General features: G+C 39.0%; 1 long non-coding RNA gene across 1 annotated transcript; it reads right to left on the bottom strand.

Moving 5' to 3' along the window:
- Window positions 1-505: 505 nt before the first annotated feature.
- On the bottom strand, window positions 506-8,426 carry LOC147283514 (uncharacterized). The gene is made up of 3 exons (XR_015122341.1): window positions 8,310-8,426; window positions 880-930; window positions 506-730 (listed from the first exon to the last, which is right to left on the bottom strand). It is a non-coding gene; the product is annotated as an uncharacterized LOC147283514 (long non-coding RNA).
- Between the last annotated feature and the right edge of the window lie 298 nt (window positions 8,427-8,724).

The following is an 8,724-nucleotide window of genomic DNA, read 5'->3' on the forward strand; positions in this document are numbered from 1 at the left end:
ATAAGGGTTTTATTTAATAATATAAAGAAAGCAGCCTGCAGTTGCCTCACAGTCACAAAAAGCACAAATTTTTGTCCTCTCCTTTTGTTTTTTGTTTTCTTCCTTTTTACTATTTAATTTGACAAAGGAATTTTCTCCAACATTTGTTCACAAATTGTACAATATCAATTGCAAGTATCACTATATAATCTTACAAAACGATTAACTTTATCTCTTTGTATTGTGAAATAGGAAGCTGGATTTTATAGAAAGTTGATGACCACACCCTCAAACCTTTTCCACTTGTTAATTAGTGTCCTTAGCAACTACTTCTAGATCTACAATCACATCATTCATGTTGTACCTTAACAGCAAGAAAATTAAACATTGACAATATAAAAAGCCATAACTAAACCAAAGTCTTTGGAGATTACCTCAAACATTAGTCAATTCTAATATACTTGTGTGGCCAAGCAACAGTGCTTCCCAAAGCATCATCAAGTATGAAAAATTCACGTGAACTCCTGAACAATGGCACTTGATGAACTACAATGTCTTGCACCCAAACTTTATAGCAATCTGGTCCAAGGACAACATGATGTATAAGTGTTGTCGGATCTGTAGATTCAATCTCTGCTCTTGCCACTTCTTGGCCTGTTCCATCCCAATTTAAAAGTGTACACTTTCCCTTAACAAGGTTTCCACTAGACAGGTTCACATTAGGAGGGACTTGGGTACTACGTTCTGGAGACTAAAATAAAACCAATAAAAATACTCAAATGTCAGCTTCCGAGGTAAACATGTTAGTTGATACAGTTTTCTACACTATAATTTGGAAAATGGGCAATAGAATGTAGAAGAAGATGTCTTTGTTGTTTTAAACTATTTGAATCATTTTACCTTTGGAGTTGGATCTGGGCATTTTGCAACTTCCTCACCAGTTTTGCCTTGCTTTTATAAAAATTGTAACGACCCGACCCAAATTTTTACTAGAAATTTAAATTTTTATTTAACTATGTTTTTAAGAGATATTTTTTAAGGTGTGGAATTTCATTTTAAAGATTATGAGATTTATTTGGAAAATAAAAAGGGTTTTGATTTAAATATTTATTTTTGTTTTAATTTAAGCTTGACCAAAAGTTGACTTTTAAAATAAATGGGTTTTCGACTTTGACCTTGGGTCCGTTAGATAGGTTTCGATCCCCCGAGTTCATAGACACGTAGCACGCTTCGATCCGAGTTACAGATTGGAAGATATGGGCGTTTGAAACGAGGGGCAATTTCGTAAAATGACAAATTGGGTTTAAAAAAATCTGATTTTTTTTGAACTTTCTCTCTCTCTCTAGAACCTTCTCTCCCTTTCTATTTATCACCCCCGCACTCTCTCTCTCACTCGGGGGGTGTTTTCTCTTCCCCGCACCCTTCCCCTGCGCGCACCAACCAGCCACCACCATTCACCATCGCCGGCCACCCCTGCCAGCCTCTGCCCCGGCGAGCGCCTCCCAGGCGCCGACCACCACTCCTCGCCACTCCCTTCAGCAGCCAACACTCACTCGCGCAGGGAACAAGTCAGAAAATCCCCAGCCGCCGCCCCTCTCTTTGCCCAGCCATTTCCAGCCACCTGAGATCAGCGGCGTGCCTTCCAGACGCCAGCCAGCTCGCCGACTCTTCCTCCAGCCAGCCAGCCCCCCTGCACGCTGGTTTTGCTCGGAAAAGCCACACAGACCCGCCGGCCTTCCCCTCCATTTTTAGTCGGATTTTCACCTCAATCTTTGAGTTTTTAGGTGGGTTTCCTTCCTCTTCCTTTGGGCTTTCATTTCCTTTAGTTTTATAGCTTAAAATCATAAATTTTGAAACTTAAAATTTTAGGTTCAAGGCCATTTTCGGGTTCACTGTGAAACTCTGAGTTTGGGGCCGTTATTGATGTTCTCTTGGACAATTTACGTCTCTAGAAATCCCACTTGTCATTTGGAACCATAAATTTAGAGTAAATTTGGAAGAATTTGAACATTGAGAAGTCTGATTTCAAAGGTGGGAACCCATTTCGGGTCTACTGAGGTTTGGCTGAACGTTGTAGAAATTTTGGAGTGTTTTTGGGAAAATTTCTACTCGTTGAAACCCCAAAGTGCCGAGCCTAATAGGGAACTTTAAGAAAATTCTAAAATTTTTGGGTGAGCTTGTCTTTTGGGGTTGCCACTTTGGGCAGTGGCAGTAGTGATGACTCCTTCGGTTATAAATTTTGGTTTCTATCGTCCTTTGAGAGTCTTTGAGTTAATGATTGGTCGTAGTTTGGTGGAAGGGTTGGTGAGGATTAGATTGTTTTCCTTTGAGTCGATATTTGGGTACTTATCCATTACCGAAACTAGCCTTAAAATAGATAATGGTTCTGGGGTAGACTATGTATATTTTTATTTGTATATTTGATTTGGACTTAGGGTTAGACTACCTTTTGTCTTCAACATCAATTTGAGTCGGAAAGTTTCGAATTTAAGTAAGGTCTTTTAGGTGTGAGAGAAGAGGTTTTGTTAACCTTTATTTTGGACGAGAGACGGGTATGACGTCAGGTCTCGTATACACACACACTTTAAATATCGCCAAGTCGAAACTAATTGTATTTTATTGTTTATGGTATAGGCGAGACGACCGGGGTTCGTGACGATCTGGCGGAGGATTGAAGTTAGATTTTCTCACTGTGAGTGGACTAACTTTTAAATTTTTCTGAAATGTTTTTACATGTTGATGATTAAATTCTATTACTTAGCTATATTGAGTTTGAAATTAAGCTAAAGGATTTTTGGGTTAAAATTGGGTTTTTAAATTCCTTTTTCCAAAATTTAAAATTTGATATTTATGGTTTTTGCATTTCAAAGTTTCATGGATTTATGAATTTAGATATTTTGAGTTGAATAAATGTATATTCGATGAGTTTGGTTTGGTTAAGAAAAGTTTTGGAAGAAAAATGAAAGGATTGAGATTTGAATTATGTGTTTATGAGTTATTGGTTTTCAAACCACCTTTACAGTACCCTCCAGGTTTCAGATTTAAAAGGTCTTTGGGACCCATCACGATGCACATATAGGCTTTGGGCCGTGTGTCGGGATGCTTCGTCCTTTGGGGGCCGCTCTGCGTGCACGTACGACAGAATTTGTGGCTCTGCATGCGTATGACAGATTCTCGGCTCTGCGCATGTATGACAGATTATTTATGGCTCTGCATGCGTATGACAGATTCTCGGCTCTGCGCATGTATGACAGATTATTTATGGCTCTGCATGCGTATGACAGATCCTCGGCTCTGCGCATATATGACAGATTCTATGGGTATCTGACTGGTGTGTGTTTTTAACTGTTAAGTATTTTAAGTGATGAGTTTATGGCAACAAAAGGTTTTTAAGTAAGACGGTTTCAGTTGAACAGTTTTATTGATTTTCAATATATTGAGAATGTTTGAGAAGAAAGTTTTCAGCTCAAGTTATTTATTTATAAATTGACAATATCGATTTCAGTTTGAGAACTTGGATTTCAAAGTTTGATTTTCAACATCATATTTTATATTTTACTGAGAAATGGTTTTAAAAAAAACTGGGGGATTTCAAAGGACATTCTAAGGTTTTAGAGTTTAAACGTGTGTAAAAAGGGGTTTTCTGAAAAGATATTAAATCTTTGATTTTCACTTCCATTTAACTGTCCACTCACTGAGCCTATCTCACCGCTTTCTTGTTTGTCTTAAATTGCCCCCCCCCAGGTTGTAGCATTGGTGGAGGTCGAGCCAAACGCGTCGAGGCAAATCACATCCATTTTCCACCCCCGGATCTTGTAGGGATTCATTTCCATTTTAGAAGTTCCTATCCTTAAATGTAATAATTGCTGTAATAGGATTAGTAGCTCTGATAACCACTCTACAAATTTTAAGTTGGATTTCTGTGGAATTGTTGGGTCTGAGACCCTATTTGGTTGTGGTAGAGGTGGTTGCTGTATAGAAGTGCTTTTTAACAGGTTTGAAATTTCTGGGTTAGTCTATTTTCAGGGGAAGTTCTGCCGAATTTTCGGTAGGATTTTCCTTGAATTTGGATTCCCGCAGGACCCCTCCGGGTTTCTGGGTGAAACTCGGGGGCGGTCCTGTCAACTTGGTATCAGAGCATTAGGTTTTCAATTCCTGTAGACTCGGCACCTCGTGTGCATCCCTCTGTGTGTAGATAGGTTTCCCTCAGCTAGTATGGATATGCCTCCTCGACGTGGCCGACCTCAAGAATTTTGTGGTAAGTTTTGGGGGAATAGTTTATTCGAATAACGTGAGTGTTACGATTACGGTACGTCTATATTTCAGCTTTGACTCGTGCACTTCAAGAATAATTTTTGATCAGTACATAAGGAGTTGAGATCGTGAAGTACTTGGGTGTTTGAGTTTAGTAAAAATTTTTCGAGGTTATGAGCAGGGGGTATTTAGAGTACTATTTGATGCATTTATAGATCAAAGGGTTAATCAGAGTGGCGCAGCGGAAGCGTAGTGGTGTACGGTCTAGCCATATGAGTAGAGGTGGAGAACAACAGAGAGATCAACCAAGATGCCCTAGAGCCCAAGGTAGAGTCCTCGTCATGACGCAGCAGGACGCTTTGGCTTCACCGGATGTCATCATGGGTACATTATCTAATTTTGAGCATGATACGATATTTTCGATAGACTTCAGGACACACACACACACTCTTGCGTGTCACGTATTATCGTTTTGAATGTCGATAAGAGATAAACTTTCTCGATTGGTGGGTTAGAGCGGTTTTCAAATGATTTAAAGGTTTTTAAATGGATTTATTTCGTAATGGTTTTATCCCTGAAAACTTTATCTAGGATTTGGTGTTCTATCACATTTTTTAAGTTTTTATTTTTGAGGCTTACTAAATTTATTTAGGTTCGTTGTGGAGCGATTTCCTAAGTTTAAATATCCTTATTAAATTCACGCATATTTTAATATATGGTTGCTGAAAGGAGGTTTGATTTTTGGGCAATAAAAAGTTGCAACTACAATTCACTTAAATTAAAATTTTCTACTAAATTTCGAGGACGAAATTTTTTAAGGGGGGAAGGTTGTAACGACCCGACCCAAATTTTTACTAGAAATTTAAATTTTTATTTAACTATGTTTTTAAGAGATATTTTTTAAGGTGTGGAATTTCATTTTAAAGATTATGAGATTTATTTGGAAAATAAAAAGGGTTTTGATTTAAATATTTATTTTTGTTTTAATTTAAGCTTGACCAAAAGTTGACTTTTAAAATAAATGGGTTTTCGACTTTGACCTTAGGTCCGTTAGATAGGTTTCGATCCCCCGAGTTCATAGACACGTAGCACGCTTCAATCCGAGTTACAGATTGGAAGATATGGGCGTTTGAAACGAGGGGCAATTTCGTAAAATGACAAATTGGGTTTAAAAAAATCTGATTTTTTTTGAACTTTCTCCCTCTCTCTAGAACCTTCTCTCCCTTTCTATTTATCACCCCCGCACTCTCCCTCTCACTCGGGGGGTGTTTTCTCTTCCCCGCACCCTTCCCCTGCGCGCACCAACCAGCCACCACCATTCACCATCGCCGGCCACCCCTGCCAGCCTCTGCCCCGGCGAGCGCCTCCCAGGCGCCGACCACCACTCCTCGCCACTCCCTTCAGCAGCCAACACTCACTCGCGCAGGGAACAAGTCAGAAAATCCCCAGCCGCCGCCCCTCTCTTTGCCCAGCCATTTCCAGCCACCTGAGATCAGCGGCGTGCCTTCCAGACGCCAGCCAGCTCGCCGACTCTTCCTCCAGCCAGCCAGCCCCCCTGCACGCTGGTTTTGCTCGGAAAAGCCACACAGACCCGCCGGCCTTCCCCTCCATTTTTAGTCGGATTTTCACCTCAATCTTTGAGTTTTTAGGTGGGTTTCCTTCCTCTTCCTTTGGGCTTTCATTTCCTTTAGTTTTATAGCTTAAAATCATAAATTTTGAAACTTAAAATTTTAGGTTCAAGGCCATTTTCGGGTTCACTGTGAAACTCTGAGTTTGGGGCTGTTATTGATGTTCTCTTGGACAATTTACGTCTCTAGAAATCCCACTTGTCATTTGGAACCATAAATTTAGAGTAAATTTGGAAGAATTTGAACATTGAGAAGTCTGATTTCAAAGGTGGGAACCCATTTCGGGTCTACTGAGGTTTGGCTGAACGTTGTAGAAATTTTGGAGTGTTTTTGGGAAAATTTCTACTCGTTGAAACCCCAAAGTGCCGAGCCTAATAGGGAACTTTAAGAAAATTCTAAAATTTTTGGGTGAGCTTGTCTTTTGGGGTTGCCACTTTGGGCAGTGGCAGTAGTGATGACTCCTTCGGTTATAAATTTTGGTTTCTATCGTCCTTTGAGAGTCTTTGAGTTAATGATTGGTCGTAGTTTGGTGGAAGGGTTGGTGAGGATTAGATTGTTTTCCTTTGAGTCGATATTTGGGTACTTATCCATTACCGAAACTAGCCTTAAAATAGATAATGGTTCTGGGGTAGACTATGTATATTTTTATTTGTATATTTGATTTGGACTTAGGGTTAGACTACCTTTTGTCTTCAACATCAATTTGAGTCGGAAAGTTTCGAATTTAAGTAAGGTCTTTTAGGTGTGAGAGAAGAGGTTTTGTTAACCTTTATTTTGGACGAGAGACGGGTATGACGTCAGGTCTCGTATACACACACACTTTAAATATCGCCAAGTCGAAACTAATTGTATTTTATTGTTTATGGTATAGGCGAGACGACCGGGGTTCGTGACGATCTGGCGGAGGATTGAAGTTAGATTTTCTCACTGTGAGTGGACTAACTTTTAAATTTTTCTGAAATGTTTTTACATGTTGATGATTAAATTCTATTACTTAGCTATATTGAGTTTGAAATTAAGCTAAAGGATTTTTGGGTTAAAATTGGGTTTTTAAATTCCTTTTTCCAAAATTTAAAATTTGATATTTATGGTTTTTGCATTTCAAAGTTTCATGGATTTATGAATTTAGATATTTTGAGTTGAATAAATGTATATTCGATGAGTTTGGTTTGGTTAAGAAAAGTTTTGGAAGAAAAATGAAAGGATTGAGATTTGAATTATGTGTTTATGAGTTATTGGTTTTCAAACCACCTTTACAGTACCCTCCAGGTTTCAGATTTAAAAGGTCTTTGGGACCCATCACGATGCACATATAGGCTTTGGGCCGTGTGTCGGGATGCTTCGCCCTTTGGGGGCCGCTCTGCGTGCACGTACGACAGAATTTGTGGCTCTGCATGCGTATGACAGATTCTCGGCTCTGCGCATGTATGACAGATTATTTATGGCTCTGCATGCGTATGACAGATTCTCGGCTCTGCGCATGTATGACAGATTATTTATGGCTCTGCATGCGTATGACAGATCCTCGGCTCTGCGCATGTATGACAGATTCTATGGGTATCTGACTGGTGTGTGTTTTTAACTGTTAAGTATTTTAAGTGATGAGTTTATGGCAACAAAAGGTTTTTAAGTAAGACGGTTTCAGTTGAACAGTTTTATTGATTTTCAATATATTGAGAATGTTTGAGAAGAAAGTTTTCAGCTCAAGTTATTTATTTATAAATTGACAATATCGATTTCAGTTTGAGAACTTGGATTTCAAAGTTTGATTTTCAACTTCATATTTTATATTTTACTGAGAAATGGTTTTAAAAAAAACTGGGGGATTTCAAAGGACATTCTAAGGTTTTAGAGTTTAAACGTGTGTAAAAAGGGGTTTTCTGAAAAGATATTAAATCTTTGATTTTCACTTCCATTTAACTGTCCACTCACTGAGCCTATCTCACCGCTTTCTTGTTTGTCTTAAATTGCCCCCCCCCCCCCAGGTTGTAGCATTGGTGGAGGTCGAGCCAAACGCGTCGAGGCAAATCACATCCATTTTCCACCCCCGGATCTTGTAGGGATTCATTTCCATTTTAGAAGTTCCTATCCTTAAATGTAATAATTGCTGTAATAGGATTAGTAGCTCTGATAACCACTCTACAAATTTTAAGTTGGATTTCTGTGGAATTGTTGGGTCTGAGACCCTATTTGGTTGTGGTAGAGGTGGTTGCTGTATAGAAGTGCTTTTTAACAGGTTTGAAATTTCTGGGTTAGTCTATTTTCAGGGGAAGTTCTGCCGAATTTTCGGTAGGATTTTCCTTGAATTTGGATTCCCGCAGGACCCCTCCGGGTTTCTGGGTGAAACTCGGGGGCGGTCCTGTCAAAAATAAAGAAACAATTGAGATGCTTCATGCTGTGATAGTAATAGAATTGAGAAAAACCACTAGAGTATCTGTCAAAACTTACCATGTACGATGCAAATTGAGCAATACTATCCTCTAGCTGCTTTTGTCTAATCAACAGTTGACTCATATCATTCACTAGTAATTGTCTCCATGAATTGCTTTCGATTTGAGCATTTACCTTCGTAGGTGTAACTCCAAATCCTAGTGCTCGAACACGACCAGGACGTTCCTTACCAAGCACTTCAGTCAATGCATCCTCTGAAATGTCAATTGGATTCTCACTAGCTGGAGTGCTTGCCATTTTTTCTTTGATTTTTTCCTAAAATCAGCCAATAAATAAATGTAAATACCATAGTTGAAAGCATTGGTGAAAAAAGCAAGGCATATTTGAATTCATAGTTAATACATACAATTGTAGTAGCATCAGCCTCACTCATTTTGGCTTTTTTGGGTATATGTCCCTTAATCCATAATTC

This window comes from Dryas octopetala, chromosome 5, assembly GCF_963921425.1.
Source record: "Dryas octopetala chromosome 5, drDryOcto1.1, whole genome shotgun sequence".
NCBI lineage: Eukaryota > Viridiplantae > Streptophyta > Magnoliopsida > Rosales > Rosaceae > Dryas > Dryas octopetala.